Source organism: Callithrix jacchus, chromosome 16 (genome assembly GCF_049354715.1).
Source record: "Callithrix jacchus isolate 240 chromosome 16, calJac240_pri, whole genome shotgun sequence".
NCBI lineage: Eukaryota > Metazoa > Chordata > Mammalia > Primates > Cebidae > Callithrix > Callithrix jacchus.
Genome location: NC_133517.1, coordinates 87,764,514 through 87,784,182, shown reverse-complemented (window position 1 = coordinate 87,784,182; position 19,669 = coordinate 87,764,514). Strand labels below are relative to the sequence as shown.

General features: G+C 35.5%; 1 protein-coding gene across 3 annotated transcripts in view; it reads right to left on the bottom strand.

Moving 5' to 3' along the window:
* Positions 1 to 19,669, bottom strand: part of NUDCD1 (NudC domain containing 1) — a 72,000-nt gene that overhangs the window by 2,929 nt on the left and 49,402 nt on the right. The window contains exon 9 of one of the 3 annotated variants that reach the window (XR_013527810.1): positions 8,583 to 8,661. The exons of the other annotated variants lie outside the window; for them this stretch is intronic. The gene's annotated coding sequence lies outside the window, so the exon portion shown is untranslated. The remainder of the gene's footprint in view (positions 1 to 8,582; positions 8,662 to 19,669) is intronic. 3 annotated transcript variants of the gene reach the window in all.

Here is a 19,669-nt window from a genome sequence, read left to right as displayed (position 1 = left end):
TAAAGTATATACTTTTTATATACTTAATCTCATTGACTCCTTATAATATCCCTGAGAGAAATGTGCTACTGTCATGTTCATTTTAAAGCTGAGGAAAGTGATGTACAAGGCATTTAGGTAACTTTTCAATGGTTAGCCTGGCAGTAAGTCATGGAGCTGAAATTTGGACGCAGAGTGTATGTTCTTAATCACCATGCTATATACTACCTCATAACTGTTAGTAACTAGTTTAAAAGAGATGATATAAAGCAAGGGTGCCCCCACTGTGCCACAAACCAGTACCAGGCAGTGACCTTTTAGGAACTGGGCCTCACAGCAGGAGGTGAGCAGCAGGCAAGGGGGCATTACTGCCAGAGCTCTGCCTCCTGTCAGATCAGCAGCAGAATTGGATTCTCACAAGAGCGTGAACACTACTGTGAAATGTGCATGCAAAGGATCTAGGGTGCATGCTCCTAATGAGAATCAAACTAATACCTGATGATCTAAAGCAGAACGGTTTTATTCTGAAACCATCCACCAATCCCCCACAAGCCTGTGGAAAAACTGTCTTCCACAAACTGGTCCCTGGTACCAAAACGGTTGGGGACCACTGATACAAAGCACCAATTTAAGCAGACTATTTTTAAACCATACAATACAGCATGAAGTTACTAATGCTAACTTGTAATAATCACCAAGAACAATGATACTACCAGAATATATGAGCACATTCTACATGCCAGGCATGCTACAAATATTAATCTTCTCAACAACACACAAGGCCGTTATTATCTTCACTTAAGGGATGAAAGAACAGACTTGGAGAGCTTGAGTAAACTGTCCTAGGCTAAAAGAGATATACCACAATGCTGTAATTCACACTCAGATATGTTTACAAATTATTTACTTTAACTTATTGCTTATTCTGGTATCAATGTCAACATGTCAACATTTGTTATTATAACACATCAATAATTGTGATTACGTATTGATGCCTAAAAAAATTCATTCTAATACAAAATCATCAAATTGAAACTCACTGGATTTCATCTATAGAAATACTTTTTCTAACTGGAGACACGTTGTAAGGATAGTCTTCTTTATGAGAAATGTTATCAGAGTTGAAAATACCAAACAGAATAAATGCTAACAAAAATCACATCAAATGTAGAAAATATAAAATGTGAACTTGACCTGAATTCAATGGGGAAAGCTATGAAGTGGCTCTTTAGCAAGAGGACCTGTTGGTAAAGCTGTGACAACACAGGCTACTGGTCACAGGAGAATCCAGTGTCAGAGCAATCCACCTTCTGCTCCCAGCAATGCCAGGGAAATAGGGCTTTTGAGTAGGGCCAGTGCTTGCTCTCTACAAAAGAAGGGGAGTAGGCCAGCACACAGAGACCACAGATTGTTTCTTTTCTCGCCTTACTCCTGATGATTAGTGGCTAGATGAGGTTTATTTTCAAAGTCACCAGTACCTAACTGGCCTTTTATTATTATAAGTTTAGATGGACCAAACACTGCTTCAGCTCTCTTCCCTGTACCCTAAGTCTGATGTTCTCACTTTTTTTTTTAAATCAAGATCTTTCAAGAAAAATAAACTATAGCTAAAATAAAATACAAGTTGAACTAATATTTTCACAGAAACACATCTACTTTCACGAGCCAAGTGCCTAAAGAATGTATTGAGGATTAATATAATTGAGCGATCTCTTGTCCATCCAAACTTGGACAGCAGTGAGAAAAGAACAGAGGACCTTGAACCACCAAGTGAAAGCTGACCACCAAGGGAGGTCAATCATGAAAATAAGAGGATGAAGATGAAGGCACGTGCCTTATTCAGAGCCCCTCACTCTGACTTTAGTGTTTCTTCACTTCAGCAGCCACTCACCTTACAAATATCTCCATTATGGCAATTGTGTCAAGTGCTGTTAATTATAAAACTAGGAATTTTATATAGTCTGTCTTTTCCATACCTTTGACATGGCATTCTGTTTGGACTCTTGTATTTTTTTTAACCTGATAGATTCCCACTTATCCTCCAAGACTCAATTCAACCATCAGTTGCTCCCTAAATTCTCCTATTCTCATGGATGTATGAACTGCTTGAATTCTGAGAATTTGAGCATCATCTATGTTATTCCTATCAAATTACTTATCATACTATATTAGATTATTAATATTTTTGCATACCACCTGTGGCAGGCTAATGTCCATATCTAAATCCCTTGGAACCCATGAATATGTTACCTTATATGGCAAAAGGGACTTTGTAGATATGATTACATTTAAGGTCCTGAGATGGACAGATTATCCCAGAATATGTGGGTAGGCTCAATGTATTAAAAAGGGATCTTAGGGAGGGAAGAGGGTCACAAACAAACACAGAAAGTGAGATGACAACAAAAGCGAAGGGGATACACAGAGATATATAAAGAATTGTTGATTTTTTCTTTTTTTTGAGATAGGGTCTCACTCTGTCATCCAGGCTGGTGTCCAGTGGCACAATCATGGCTCATGACGGCCTTGACCTCCTTGGCTCTAGCAGTCCTCCAGTTCCAGCCAGGCACACAATGCCATTACTGGGTAATTTTTAAATTTTTAATTTTTCTGTAGAGACGAGAGGTCTCACTGTTGCCCAGGCTAGTCTTGAACTCAACTCAAGCAATCCTCCTGCCTCAGCCTGCCGAAGTGCTAGGATTACAGGTGTGAACCACTGGTGCCTGGCAAGAATTGTTGAATTCTTTCCTTCTTTCTATATGTAGTAAAAGACTACGTGATACTCATTTTACTTAATAAATTCTAGCTTCCCTATTTTTTTACTTCAAAATTGAGTATTTTACACAGGTAAATATAAAGATTATGCCACTGCCAGACGTTTGCTACTTCTTAGGTTGGACAGATGCCACAAAAGGAAAACAAGCTTTCATTTCGGTTCAAAGATTCCAAGCAAAGAGAGGATAAAAGAACTGAACATAAGCATTATTTTACGATAACGCCTAAAAGGTGTTTGGCTTCATTTTGGTCATGTGGTATTAGAATCTCTTGATAACTGTTTATGCCTTTCACTACTATTTCTTGCCTCTCTGCCTACCTGGGACTCCCAGCATGATGCTAAACAGGAGTAAATGCAAGCAGACATCTTGGCCAGGGGCTTCAGTCCTTTACCATGAAGTACAATGTTAACTCTAGGATTTTGGGTGAGAAAGTTTCTCTCAATTCCTAGTTTGCTAAGCATTTTTATCATAAACGAATGTTTTTTTTCATATTCTTTTTCTGCATCTACTAGGATAATCAAATATTTTTCTTTAGTCTGTTGATATGAATTATATTGAGTGACAATACTTGAATGATGAAATCAGCTTTGAGTTCCCAGAATAAACCCTACTGGACCATAATGTAATTTTCATTTTTACTTATTAATGGATTTCATTTACTAATTATCTTAAGAATTTTTGTCTGTATTCATGAATGATATTGGGTGTTTTTCTTCCTGTTTTCTCGTCTTTTAATGTCTTTGGTATCAGGGTAATGCTAGCCTCATTAAGTTGGAAAGTTCTCCTTTCTCTTTAACTTTCTGGAAGTTTGTCAAGAATTGGTATTGTTTCTTCATTTGGTAAAATAAACCAGTGAAGCCATCTGGGCCTGGAGAGTTTTCTGTTGGAAAGTTTTTAAAAATAAATTAAATCTTTTAACAGATATGACTAATACTAATAAGTAATAAGGTCTCATCTATTCCTTTTTTTTTTTTTTGAGATGGAGTCTCATTCTGTCACCCAGGCTGGAGTTGCAGTAGTGCATTCTCAGCTCACTGCACTCTGCCTCTTGGGTAAAAGCCCTCCTGGGTTCAAGCAATTCTCTGTCTCAGCTTCCCGAGTAGCTGGGATTACTGATACCCACTACCGTGCCCAGCTAATTTTTCTACTTTTTAGTAGAGACGGGTTTTATCATCTTGGCCAGGCTGGTCTTGAACTCCTGACCTCATGATCCACCGGCCTCAGCCTCCCAAAGTGCTGGAATTACAGGTGTGAGCCACCACGCCTAGCCAGGTCTCCATCTATTTCTTAAGCAAACATTAGTAATTTTGCACTTCAAAAAATTTGTTCCATATAAATTGTCAAATATATGGAAATGTAGTTGTTTATAAGATTTCATTGGTTATATTTTAGTGTCTTTAGGATCTCTATTGACATCCTAGTGCTATTCTTGACACTGATACTTTGTGTTTTCTTTTTCCTCAGTTGGTCTGGCTGGAGACTTACCAATCTTGATCTTTTCAGAAGACTAACTCGGTTTATTAGTTTTCTCTCTGATTTCCTGCTTTCAATTTAACTGGTTCCCACTTTAATCCTTACAGTATCCTTCCTTCTGCTTGCTTTAGACTTAGTTTGCTCTTCTTTTCCAGTTTCTTAATGTGAACGCTTAAATTATTAAATTGAGGCACTTTTTTTTTTCTGGTATACCATGTAATGTTGTAAATATCCCACCAAGCTTTAGCTGTGTTCCACATGTGCCATGTTTCATCTTCATTCAATACAAAATATGTTCTAACTTTCCTTTTGAGTTCCCCTATAATTCATAGGTTACTCGGTTCTGCTCAAGCACTTTCCTCAATGGTATTGTTCCATCCCAAGCTTTAGGTCTTCACTGTGCATGTTCACCTCAGAGTCTACTGTCTTATTCTCTCTCTAGTGGGAGACTGCATTTACTTGCTGCTTGATGCGCTTCCTAGTCTGATGGTGAGAGGGATGTGGGTTGGCGAGTCAAGGAAAAGAATTCTCTACTGTCTAGTTCAGCCTCAGTACTCTGTGACCTCGGTTTCAGGGTTTGAGCTTTTTCAGTGTTACTGCCCTCATCCAGTGGTAGGAGACTTCTAATAACCTGGATGATTTTCTGTCCCTCCTCAAGGCATACGGATGGTGTTTTGAAGTTTATCTTTTCCTCTAGCTTCAATGGGTCTTCTTCTGAACCCTCAGCAAGCTAAGATTTGATGCTTTTCCCTCAGCAGCTTAGGTTACTGTCACTTAAAACAATACAGGCAAGACATCATACTTTTCCCACAGCCGAGAACACTCCCCTTTAATCCAATTCTGAACACCAAGGTAGCTTTCTCTAATGTCCTGGCCTGCTCCCAGTCTTGCTTGTGCTAACCTGGTCAAGGTCCATAAAGAAGATCCTGTAAGTATGTGCAACTTCTCTTATGTCTGTGAATCCCAGGTGATAGTTACGGGTCACATTACGTATTTAACAATCTGTCAGTTGAATCCTCCTTACCCACTTACCTTCTTACTCACTGGCAGTCCTCCCGTTTCTCTCCAATGTCAAGTGAACCAGTGTCCCTATCTTATCTCTCTTTGACAGCACTTACTTCTTTGATTTCAAGCTGTTGGCTACCCTGTAAGCTCAGCTTTCTGATGAGTCTTTAAAAAGCTATGATTCCACAGATAATCCAGCATTATCTTATTACAATGGGAGTAACAATCTTTCCAACCTTCTACGTTCTAGGCAAAAGCTGGAATTTCCTTGATCATTATTTATAAATTTGCCTAAAAAGCCTAGGATTTCAACTTATAATCATCAGACTGGTGACAATTCAATATCTCAAGAACTTCCAAATATACAAGTAGCAACCCATGTACTATAGGATCCCACTTGCCTGGCTCCTGCTAACAGAATCAGGCATTGGCATCTAATCCAAAGTTAACCATCTTTAATCCACTGATCTATAAAATGGTTATATTGAAGTGTTTTCTTGAACAGGTGCTTCCCATACTGGATGGTGGTTAGCCAAAACAATAAAGTCCTTTTGTTCAGGAAATTTAAATACCAAAAAAAGAACAATTCAAACTAACAAGAGAGGCAGAAGACATCGCTAGAGAGTACAGTAATCAGAAACCATGATAAAATGTAGAACGTAAGGGAGTGATCAGTAAGTAGAAGTATCAAATACAGAAGATGGCAATGTGATGACAATGTACTGACTCTGAGAACAGCTTGATTCTCAAGAGGCAAGTCATCAGAACTTGTCGCATTTTCTAAACAATGTTCCACATTTCCTTTAGGCCTGATTGCTAATGCATTTGTTCCCAGAATGACCTTTGGCTACTCATGAGATCTAAAGAGATTGTTTCCACTGTTCCTTATAGGCACCATATATGCTCACATACATCACTTAAGATAACCAAAGGTTTTCTCCAAAAGTTTAGATAACAGGATTTCTTCCAAAACAAAAGCAAAGTACAGTTAAGATTGAAAAGTAGACGGCCATCCTGTAGTCCCAGTACTTCCGGAGGCCGAAGCCGGTGAATCACCTGAGGTCAGGAGTTTGAGACCAGCCTGGCCAACATGTTGAGACTCCATCTCTTTTAAAAATAATAAAAAATAAATTTTTAAAAATGATTAAAAAGTAAAGTGACTAAAATAAGTAGTTTTGCTAAGTGAATTAAAATGAAGTGTGATTTTTAAAAAAAAGGCCCAATTAGAATATACTTATTGTATAATCCAATAGATACAGAAAATAACCAATATGAGAAAAAGACATGAAGAACAAAAAATGTATTGTATCATAATTTTAAGTGGATAAAACAGGGGAAGTAAAACTTTATCCCTTATCCAGCATGGGCCATTACCTGGAAGAAAAAAGTACAAGAGGTTCAGAAGGTTCTTGAGTCAAGCACAGGTGCCGCAAAACCCATTTTTCACTAGAGACCTATTTATTCTGACTGTGAACAAAATTCCATCAAGTTTACAACTTGATAGCCAACAGCAAAATAGGACAGCAAATAAGAAAGAAAAGGATGGTTGCTTTGGGTACCTGTACTGCCAGAGGTGAGACAAAGCAGCCAATAGCTTATGAGCAGTGGAAACAAACACATTTTTTTTTAAATGAAGTAGGCAAAGACTCCCATTTAATTCAAATACCTCTAATGGTAATTACCTAGAAATACACAGTATGGTAATTAGTGTTCATCCTGATGATATATAACCACCAACAAAATGTTACTTTCTCTTCAGAACACTTTATGTAAGATATTACACAAATAACACATTTTAGTAAGATTTCAAGGGGGAAAAGGAAGCTTTAATTATTTTCAGAATTTAAATGGAAAAAATTAATTTATCTGGGCAATTTACTCATTTGGAAAATTCATTCCTTGTTAATACCAACTAAATATCTTACTGCATAAAAAAGAAAAACAACTCTGAACTCCATAAATCCTATGGACAATAAAATATACTCTCATATTTTTTCTCTTCTTATGTTTACTATAGAATAGATCATGTTTACCTTTGATTACCTTTGTAGTCTTTGAATGAAGACTACAATTAGAGTAAAATATTCTCTAGGGAAAATCTGAAACATGCATTTCAAGTAGTCAATTAATTGTCTTGTCTTTGTAAAACACTTAGCAATTAAAGACTTCTGAAGATTAAACGTCAGAGTGAAGACATTTAAACAACTTTTAATCACTTCTACTACCAAATTAAATTTAAAAATAGTATTAACAGAAAGGTTTTATCTACTCAGAAATAAAGTATGTACTGGAATGCCAGATTGAAATTTTAATACCAAATTCATATTCTGTACATAGAATAAATTGTTTAAATTATTTATTGTGTTCTTACTATGCATGAAGTATTTAGCTGATCTGTATTTACCACCTTATTTAATCTTGCTACCAGAGAATTAAGAATATGATCTCATTTAACAGAAAGGAAAACTCAAACTTGAGAGGCTCAGAGATTTAAGTCAAGAAGCTAACAAGTGGTAGCTAGAATTTAAATTCAGATGTATTTCCAAACTGATGTTCTCCCTAAGTCCATTTTATGGTAACTATTAAGCAACTACCAGATCGTGTCCCTGGCTAGGCACTATTTCAGATGTTGTAACTCGCATACTATAAATATGCTTATAATCTTGTTTTGTCAGTTAAGTTGTATAGGTAAGTTGTTTGTGCATTTCGTGTATAAAATTGATGTCTAAAAAACATGGAAAAGAAATCTTATAAAATCCTGGGTTGCATTTTTCAGTTTGAACACCCATTAAATACTTATATACTTAAATATATCTTTACCTCGACTACAGACTGAAGCATAGGAAGATGTCACCTCTTAGCTAAGTGCGATAAAATACAATTGGTGGAAATGCACTTAAATTTCTATTTTAAAAAGCCACAATAACTACTATTTAGAAATATATTTTTTAAAATGATACTTTTTTGATTTTTAAAAAATTAATTAGGTCTTAACTATGATGTATCATAACATCAAAATTTTACTATTTTAGTGGAGGATACATATAAATGTATCAGATAAAAGAAATATACAAATATATATCAGAAAATAGAAAGTTCTATAAGGAAAAAAGAGAAAGCATATGGGAAGATGGACAATGTGGTTGTGTTTTAATAGGGTACAGAAGACAACACTTGAGCAGAAGTAAATCAAGAGGAATAAAGTAAGGAAACAGAAAAGGTAGAACATTTCAGGCAGACAGAATAACAAATGCAAAGATTCTAAGGGAAAAGCATGTTTCAAGAACAGTATAATGGCCAGTGCAGCTAAAGAAAAGTGAACTAGTTGCTGGGTGCTGTGACTCATACCTGTTATCCCAGAACTTGGGAGGCTGAAGTAAGAGGATCACTTGAGACCAGCCTGGGCAACACAGTGAGACCCCCATATCTACAAAAAATATAAAAGTTAGCTAGGCATGGTGGGATGTGCCTGTGGTCCTAGGTATTTGGGAGGCTGGAAGTGGGAAGACTGCTTGTGCCTGGGAGGTCTAGGCTGCAATGAGTATGCCTGGGTGACAGAGCGACACCCTGTCTCAAAAAACAAAGCAAAACACAACCCAGAAAAGTGAACTAGGAAAAAATGATGGAAAGTAAGAAGATAATCAGGAATGGATGGCAGTGTTCTTTCAAAATATGAGTCTCCACATTGGTAGCAAAATCAAGTTAGAAGATCAAGAACAGAATTTTTTATTTTATTTCATTAAAAAGACCATAGAAGAATATTACAGTACACTGCATACAATAAGGATAGTACTGTTTTCTGAAACTTTTGCATCATATGTGCGTATGTGCATGTGTGGAGTCTCAGTTAAACATGTATCACATACAATGAGCTGTAGAAACTTGGAAGGCTATTTGTAGACCATGGTAAGGACACTGAAAATTATTCTAAATGTGACACATAGGAACCTACTATAGGGAGAGCAGGAATAGAGAAATGACATAATCTACTAAATCCTTTAAAAAGATTACTTTGGTCTTCACACAAAGTACTTATTAATTCAAAATGAAAGATGATAACTTTAGAGTACAGAAACCTGATAGACACCACACAATCAAAGATCCCACCACAAGAGTAGGAAAAATGACACCAAGTTCCTCCTAATGTGATACACTGCAAGGGAAACATCTTTTATGTAGTATTACTGGCAAAAAAAAAAAAAATGCAACATTTGAACCTGATGAGGATATAAAATTCAATTGAAAGATCTATAAAAAGGTACAAAATAAAGTAAAAAATGTTGATTAACTTGCTATTCCAAATTACAAGAGATTAAAGAGACACCATAACTAGGCACTTAAAAATTCAACACCCCTTCATGATAATAAAAAAAAACTCAGCAAACTAAGACTAAAAGTGACTTCTACTTAAATAAAAACTCTAGAACTAATGCCATATCTAATGTTAAACCACTCAATCTTTCTTCCTAAGATGAGAAACAGGACAAGAATTCCTGTTCTCACCACTGACATCTGCATTGCATCTGATATCCTAGCGAGTACAATAAGGTAAGAAATAAAAGGCATGCAGATTGCAAAAGAAGAAGTTAAACTGTCTTTATTCACAGATATTACCCTGTACATTGAAATCTTGGGAGTATCTACAAAAAAGTAACTGGAAAAAGATAATTTATCAAAGTTACAATATAAAGTGAAGTAACACTGTTGCTACCTTATACACAAAATAAGTTGGGAATTAAAAATATATACTAATTATAACAGAATCCCCAAATACAAAATATTGGGATTAAATATAACACTGAAAACTTCAAAAGGCTGCTAGGAAACATTAAGGGAAACCTAAATAAATGAAGAGACAATGTTTATGGATCAGAAGATCCAGTATCATTAGGTATCAATCCTCCTCAAGTTGACCTGCATATTCAACACAATTCCAATTAAAAGCCCCATAGCCATTTTTGTGCAAATTAAAAAGCTGACTGTAAAGTTTTTACAAGAACCAAACCAATTTAGGAAAACAAAAATGAAGACTAACACCACCTGAAAGCAAACTCCCTGTAATACTACAGCAATCAAGCCAGTATAGTACTGTCTAAAGGAATCAGCAAAGTTAAAGGGTCAGACAGTAAATATTCTAGGCTAAAGGCCATACAGTCTTTGTTAAAATTATTCAACTCTGTTGTTGTAAGTCTGTAAGTAGCTGTAGATCGCATATAAATAAATGTCTATGACTGAGTTCTAATAAAACTTGCAGATAATGAATCATTTGTTGAACACATGTATTACAAATTTGTTCCCCTGTCTGTAGGTTTCTGTTTTACTCTCATATTTTTGAAAAACAGATGTTCTTAATTTCGAGCCAACTGATCACTTTTTTTTGCAGTTGGTGTTTTTACATGTCCTATTCAAGTAATCTTTGCTATTCCAAGGCCACAAAGATGACTTTGTGTTTCCCTCTAAAAGCTTTATTAGTTTATTATTTCATGTTTAAATATACAGCCCATCTGTAATTGATTTTTGCATATGGTGTGATGTAAGAGTCAAGTTCTTTTCCCTTACTGATTTCTAACAGACCCAGTACCATTGGTTGAAAAGACCATCCTTTTCCCACTGTACTAGTGTGTCATCCTTGTCACAAATAAGGTAACTGTATTCATGTGTCAGATTTATTATTTATATTACTGTCAAACCAAGAGAATATATAGCAAATGAGAAGAATAACAAACAAACTGCATTTATTATCAACTAGCCATCAATCCCTCCCAGCCAGGAACATAGAGACTTCATCTCATCTAGTGTATAAGGGGCAGGTCTCCCTAGGAAAAGGTTGGAGAAGAAAGAAGAGCTATACATTGATAAAAATTCTTTCAAATTTATGATAGCTGCTATAAATGGCTTTGCCTGGCCAGGGGTGGTGGCTCACACCTGTAATCACCACATTTTGGGAGGCCGAGGTGGGAGGATCACCTGAAGTTGGGAGTTCAAGACCAGCCTGACCAATATGGTGAAACCCCGTCTCTACTAAAAATACAAAAATTAGCCCGGCATAGTCGCAGGCGCCTGTAATCTCAGCTACTTGGGAGGCTGAGGTAGGAAAATTGCTTGAACCTGGGAGGTGGAGGTTGCAGTGAGCCAAGATCGTGCCACTGCATTCCAGCCTGGGTGACAGAGTGAGATTCTGTCTTTTAAAAAAAAAAAGACTTTGCCTTTTAAGAATCTAGAGGGACAATAATTAAATATCCTAGCTAAAACAGCATATTGTGTCTTCAATAAAACCACACCTATATTAGGAGGTCAGACTTACTGTGATATCTGAACTTTAAGCTGCTGGGAGACAATTATCCTAAATACTCACCTTTTCTGCCTATCTTTGAAGCAGAGGCACTAAATATAGTCCTTAATTATGGACTACTATTTCAAGGATGTTTGTAAAGCAAATAACTTTGGAAGATATAGTTTCTCCCCAAAGCAAAGGCAGATTGGTTTAAAGTCCAGTAGAATAATGTCTCTTCTAAGGAAAGTGCAGGAAGGCTTACTGGCCATCTACATATTTCCCTGTGGAAATTGAGGATCAGGAAACTGGTCCAAATGCTGACACTGTGGATTAATGCTACATTTATTTGCTCAATGTTGGCATGATTACATTAAAAGTGGTGACAGGTAACGTCAGCAATATTTGTAAAGCACTTTAATCCAAAGTCAAGATTCTAAGATAATGAAAAAAAAAACATGTAAAGGGGTATTTTTGATGATTATATTTATAGTTTTTAAAAATCTATGGTAAATAAAAATTCATTAGATAATTGATTAATTAAATTGTGGTATAGGCCTATTTAACAGCATGTAACATATTAGTATTTCAAAAATATGGACTAATACGTAAAATGCTTATGGCAATATTAATTTTTAAAACAGTAGGCTACAAATTGAATCTACAGTATCATGATGGACATATATAAATTATACAAAGAATACAAGGTGAAAGTTTCAAAAAGGTTAACATCAGCACTGCTAGATCAAGAAAACGAAAAATCCACACTAGAATAAATAAATCACAAACACACACACTATGTAAGAGTCAAAATGAATTAAACTCGGCTATACATGACAATGTGGTTGACTTTCACAAACTTAAAGAAAAAAGTCACGAAAGAATACCCAAGAATATGATTCCACTCAAGAATGATTTCAGTTCAATAAAATTAACCTATTATTAAGAGGTAAATGTGATAAAAACTGTTAAACCTATCAGTAATAAATATTAACAATGAAATATTAAACATTTAGGACAGCTCTCTTGGGCAAGAAGAAAAGGGAATACGCTTATGGAAGAAGTTAGGGGATGAGATCTAGAAAACATAAAACACAGACTGATTCATTGTTTATTTTGACTTACATTAATGCTATTTAAACAATATATATTTTTATAAATGACTTCTACTTAAATTTTATTCAAATGATGCCTCCATATCAACATAATTTGCCCAGTTTAATTATTTTTCTAAATGTAAATTTTCATGTAAATTTTTCTCAAGTAGGACTCAGAGGCCCTCAGCCTCATTGTAACAGTTCTGCTAAAGTGGAGGTTGGCAACCTTTTTCCATAAACACCAGACGGTAACTATTTTAGGCTTTGCACTTTTATGGTCCCTGCTGCAACTCAACCTTGCTAAGAGCACAAAATCAGTCACAAACAATGTGTAAAAGAACAGGAAAGCTTGTGTTCCAATAAAACTATTTACAAAAGCAACATGGCAGATTTGATCTATGAGCCATTGTTTGCCGCCCCATGTGCTAAATAATAAATTATCTATATGACTCTGTATAATTGCCACATGTAAGAGTGAGGGCTTGTACATACCATAAACAAGTATAACACACACCTGTACATACACATCTATACTAGTACACACACACACACACACACACACGGAACACTGCATTACACGATATTATAAATAGCAATTACTGTTGCAACAAATATCTTTACAGTAAAAACTTTTAGTTATCAGAATATTAGGGCAGGAAAATAGACTACTCACATCAGCTACTTTCTGTGGGCTAAACGAATCTACCAAGAAAAAAAAATAATTACCTTTATATGTGGTTTTACTTTATATTGTTTTAAGTTAATTCTGCATGTCTCTTTAATTTCTGTATGTTATGGAAGCAGAGATATTGACTCTCTTTACTCTCTACTACATTTTCAAATGTTAATGCCCCCAGCTGACAGACAAAATGGACTCCCATTTTAACTCAAAAGTTAAAACAGAAGCAGGCATCAACAGCTGGGTGAGGAACTGGGGTCACCTACTGTTTTCTCAGAAAGATGTTGTAAAAGTATGACAGGACTTCCTTTTCTACAACCAAACCAAACTCAGTTCCTATTGTCGGTGCCAACATAAACTGCAGCCTGAATCCTCTCACATATCACTCACCATTTGAAAGAAATATTTGACAGAGACTTCCAGTTTTATACATGAAAACCAACCAATCAGAGCTCACCTGCCCCAGCTAATCAGGGCTCAGCTGTGGTTATTCAGCTCAAACTATGGTTATTCAGAATTTGGTATTTGGCAAACATTTTTCCAAAGTAAATCAACCAGTCACGATTCAGCTATATTGACCAAGGGTTGCAGCTATGCTGACTGAACAGAACTAAGCTGTCAGTCATTCATTTGCATAAACGGATCTGCTTGGGAACTTGGGCGGGAACTGTTGCTATAAAACCTGAACCCTTTGTTCTATGGAAGCACCTTCATTGAAGGCTGCCTATGGCTATGTCTACCTCAGTCTGCAAACTGTTCAGTGGAATAAAAGTCTCTTTCCTCCAAATTCCTTTTCAAAGCACTTTGTTCACACAAGTATGTTTACATAGTGAATAGCCTTAGAAGACAGAGTGCCTCCCTCCAGTACCATTGGCAAAATGCTTATGGCAATAAGCAGTTAGACATGCTAACTGATCATTATAGCAGATTTAAGTTCCCTAAGCTCAAGTTTTCTCTCTTCTAATACAACCTATTGATGTAAGTCGGAATCCATCTGGACCCATCTGTTTTGCCCCGTGGGAATTTCAGACTTGAGAAATTGGCATAAATATGCTAATGCTTACACTGTTTACTGTGCAAGGTAATAGTCTCCGACTCAGTAATTTCCTGTCTCCCACCAGCATCCATTAAACTGTGGCAGGTTAAATTGTTAGCCTGCAAGTGGGGTAAAATCTCAGAACTTCACAATTCCTGACATATCTACTATTCTGTAACTTTCTAAAAATTAGTGCTGTTATTGTGTGAGTGCCAGACACACAATCTCTGCTTTAGACAGGCCACTCTCAAAATATGATATGCAGAGCCCTATTGGGTTGGGAAGCAGGATGCTGGGAGACATCTTCAGGGGGTCCATAGGCTTAAAACTATTTTCATAATAATACTAGGATATAAATTGCTATCTCCCTATTTTTAAATTTGTATGGATGGTACAAAAGGAAAAGTAGGTAAAATTGCTGCAGTGATAGCATAAATTACTGCAGCAGCACCAGATACTAGTAATTACTTGAAGTTGTTTCATTCTTCACTGCCATGTACTCACTGTAAAGAAAAGCCCAGTTTCACTTTAAAACATTCTTGGGAAAGAAGTAAAAATAATTAAATTTATTAAATCTTGACTCTTGAGTACATGTCTTTTAGTATTCTGCATGACTAAACGGGAGTACACATAGAGCAGTTCTGCTGCTTACTAAAGTATCATGGTTGTCTCAAGGTAAAGCACTTGGGAATTGTTTGAGTTGCAAACACTGAAATGGCCATTTTTTCATGGAACATCATTTTTACCTGAAACAGCGGTTGACAGACAAACTATGATTATTCAGAATTGGGTATCTGGCAAACATTTCTGCAAAGTAAATGACCGAATTCTGTCACTTCAAGAACACGTGAAAGTATTTGTTGCCAATGATAAAATTTCAGCTTTTGAACAAAACTTAGAATTTTGAAGAACTCATTTATCACCATGAGGATGATAGCCTGCCAATCCTTAAACACTTTTCTGTTGAGATTAGTGGTATATTAACAAATACTTATGTGTGTTTGGGTTTATATTGAATAATGAAATAGATTAGCACTTGGAACGTGCATAACTCAAAGAAGCAATATTTCCTAATTATTGTCATGGGTAAAACATCCATTCAAAGCGTCTGAAAAATCAATAGATTTTCAAATAATGGTATGAAAAGTTTATATTGCGACTAATATTTAAGAAATAGACATGCCAAATTTTGGTGTAATATCAAAGGAAAAAACTCACCATTAACTGCAAATGTCAATTAAATATCCCTCTTTTTCCAATGATATGTCTATGGGAATCTGAACATATTTCAACCACAGTATCACACTGCAGGAGATTGAATGCAGAAGCAGATATAAGGATCCAACTATATTAATGCATTAGAGAGATTTGCAAAAATGTAGAACAATGACATTCCTCCTGCTGGTTTCTGGCTCTGGAAAAATGTCCTGATTTTCATTAGAAAATATGACTTATGTTAAAAATAGGTTATTATTTCAAAAATATTTTTAAAATTTATTAATTTCTAATATAACACATTTTAATAAATATAATCCAAATATAAATATTAAGAACACCAAAAAGCTTAAGGAGGCAAAGTAAACCCATGGGGTGGTTAAAAGGCTTCATAAGAATACTAATTTATTCCATCAAACATAATTGCAAGGACAATGTTTAACCTAATTAAAGAATAAATCACAAATCTTCTGACATTAATTTTAATTACAAATGAATTGTTAGTAATTAAACAATTTTGTTGCTTAAAAATGCCATTTACATGAAATTCCTTGATTATATTACTTTGAATTACATTTTTTGTAATGGATAATTCTATATTAAAATAATTAAAATTTTTCATTTCCAAATAGTTTAATAAAATATGGAGGGGGGAAAAAGAATGTAAATGGGTACTGAGACCAAAACCACTGGTTTAGATCCTTCTTAAATGTTATTTAAACTATTATAACTATTTACACCATTATAAATGCTCTAATAACTTCTAATCCTATCATTAATATCTTCTTGAAAGAAATATAGAGCACTTGCCTTTCCTACCTCCTTTCGTAATGATATTAACCTAAAAGAGTTATTTTCTGTTTGTAACTCTTCTTCCTGTCTTGATGAGTTTATTTAAAAGTTACAAATATTCTTTCAAGTGTTTCAATTTTATGTCTTAAGTCAGCGGTCCCCAACTTTTCGGCAAGAGGGACTCATTTCATGAAGGACAATTTTTTCACAAACAGAGGCAGGGGTGCTTGGGGGTTCCAGGATGAAACCTCAATCATCAGCCTCTTAGAGTCTCATAAGGAGTGCATAACCTAGATCCCTTGCATGCGCAGTTCACAATAGGGTTTGCACCACTGAGAATATAAGGCTGCTGCTGATCTGATAGGATGAGGAGCTCACTCACTGCTCACCTCCTGCTAAGTGACCAGGTTCCTAACAGGCCATGGACCTGTAGGGTCTGTGGCCCAGGGGGTTAAGAACCCCTGGCTTAAGCAATAGATGAATACCATCTGATCTAAGAAGTTCACTATAATCAAATACTTAAAAATATCCTATCACCTTTTGGTCATTCAAGTCTATATAATTTGATTACTACAGATCAGTGTTGCCCAACAGAGATAAAATGAGAACCACATATATAATTTTAAATTTTTTAGTAGCCATATTTAAGCATAAAAAGAAACTGCATAAATTAACTTTAATAATGTATTTTATTTAACCAAATATATCCAAATGATTATTTCAACATAAAAATTAATATAAAAATTTATTAATATATTATTTTATATTTTATATATTTCATATGTTTTCAAAGTCTGGTTGTGTATTTTATATTTATAGCACATTTTAATTCAGACTAGCCACATTTCAATTGCTCAATAGTCACCATATGTCCAGAGGCTAGTATTTTACACAGCACAGCTCTTAGAAGTAAAAATAATTCATCTTCAATTCTATCTGAATTCTGACTTGTGCTTAACATTTCAGTGACCAATTTAGTATTTCAGGGAAATATTAAATATTCAGTTCTTATATTTAATATTTCTCTTTTATTGTGTTGCTTCATTTATTTATTTAACATTTTATTTTCCAAATGGCAATTCTAACCCTAATGCCCATGTCTTTAAAAAAAACATACTTTGGGATTTTTGTTATTTAAAATATAGAGTCTGACCTTTTTGTTACAGCATTATTTTCTAAAACTCTAAGGACATATATTAACCTTCCCATGTAAGGTAATTTCAAATTTCAAACATTGTAGTAGTATCCATTCTCCATATACATTTATGCATTTTTACTTCACTGCATTTTTGTTTATATTTATAAAAATGACTAATGATAGAAAAACCAAAATGCTTATAATTTCTAACTTTTATGTTGGGAAAAGCAGCAAAGGAGAAAGGACTTACAGAGTGCCTACATAAATTGGTTATGAGTAACATGTAAACAAGGAACAATAAACTGAGGAAGGTCTCAGCAGGCCTCTGAGGAGGAAGGCCTCTCAATGCCTCATGTTCCAGTGCAGGGTGACCTAGGCTCTGTTACCATAAATATTGTGCTCAAGGATGTAAAACCCCTTTATAGCACTATGACATAGCCAGAGTTGTAGGCTCCTTAAGAGGCCTGAGTTCAACCAGCTGCACATAGATAATAACTTAAAGATAACCACATGTTCTTGTTTTGTGAAACTCCCAAACTGCCACTGTTATCTATCTTTAGAATGACACACCAGTTCCCACTCACTGATTCAGTTCCAGCTCACTGATTCACTCCACCATCACTCCACCCCTACCCTACTGATAAAAGTGATTGCAACCAATAAATAGAGTGGATGATCAGAGCTCGGGGCTTTCATTGCCTCCTCCAAAGTAATAAGTGATGGCCCTCTGGTCCCACTATTTCTCTTAACCTTTTTATCATTCTTTTGTTGCCACTGAACTTGGGGTACCCATGGGTGATGTAGGGCTGGCTCCCTACATTCTGGTGCTCAACATGGGGCTCATGGATCCCTGCATTCTGATACCCAATGTGTAGGGCTCATGTATTCCCAACAATTTTATGTTCAGGGTCACATGTGTAAGTTTGCTCCAAAATTTCATGTTATGGGGGGGGTTTGGTGTACAGATTATCTGTGGTGTACACCCAGATAATAAGCATAGTTCTGACAGGTAGTTTTTCAATCCTCACCCTCCTCCTTCTCTTCATCCTCAACTAGGCCCTGGTCTCTGTTGTTTTATTTGTGTGTCCGTATGTACTCAATGTTTAGGATTTCACACCAGTCAGAATGGCCATTGTTAAAAAGTCGAAACACAACAGATGCTGGTGACGTTGGGGAGAAAAGAGAATGTGTATACATTGCTAATGGGAATGTAAATTAGTTTAGCCATTGGAGAAAGTAGTTTGGAAATTTCTCAAAGAACTCAAAGCAGAATTATCATTTTACCTAGCAATCCCATTATCGTGTATATACCCAAAGAATGAAAAATTGTTCTACCATAAAGGGCTTATAATTATAAAAAGAAAGTTTGGTTTCAAATCCAACTGAAACAAAGTAAGAATCTTTAGTTTTAATTATACACTAATTCAACTTAAATCAGCAATTAAACTCTGAACTGTCAATAGTTAAAAATGTATGTACAAAATGCTGGAAATATCTCAATGAATATTGTCTATAAAAGCTATGGTAAAATGAAGGATTGTTTGTATATTTCTTAAGTTTCTGAGGACAGAACCTGCTTACCACAGAAATCTATCATTCATATTCCTTAGACACAAATTTTATTCAGAAGTAAGGACTAACTGTAGTGGCTTAAATCTCCAAATAGAAATTTATCATCCTGTTGTTGAGGGAAAATCATGGAAAGCATACTGGAAGCCCAAAAGATCTAGTTTCTATTACTGACTCTCTCTTTGATCCCATATAAACTTCATCCATCTCGGCTTGTCTTAATAAATCTGTAAAATGAAGAAGTTGAAATATAGGTAGTTGTCCACTGGAATTTCTTTGAAGTTGGAAAGACTGACACTGTTTATTATATATTACTCTTCTTCCCCACTCTTGATGTTCCCATCTACGACACTGACATGATCCACTGCTATAACATTCTAGCTTTTATAAATTCCTCAGGAGTGAATTCACATCTGATTGGTAAATGTAAGAAAAATCAGCGTATTTTGCTTAGTTCTATCACTTTTTCCTATAAGGAGCTAGAGGCCTCAGGAAATAAGAGGTTTCCACTGCCCCTCCAGGGGAAGCCAGAGCTGATTTAACATCACCTGTGACTACGGTTAAATCTGCTAAACCCTAGGACTTAGTGAGTAAATCCACTAAGCTTTTGTACTGTAATTTATCAGTAATAATGGTTT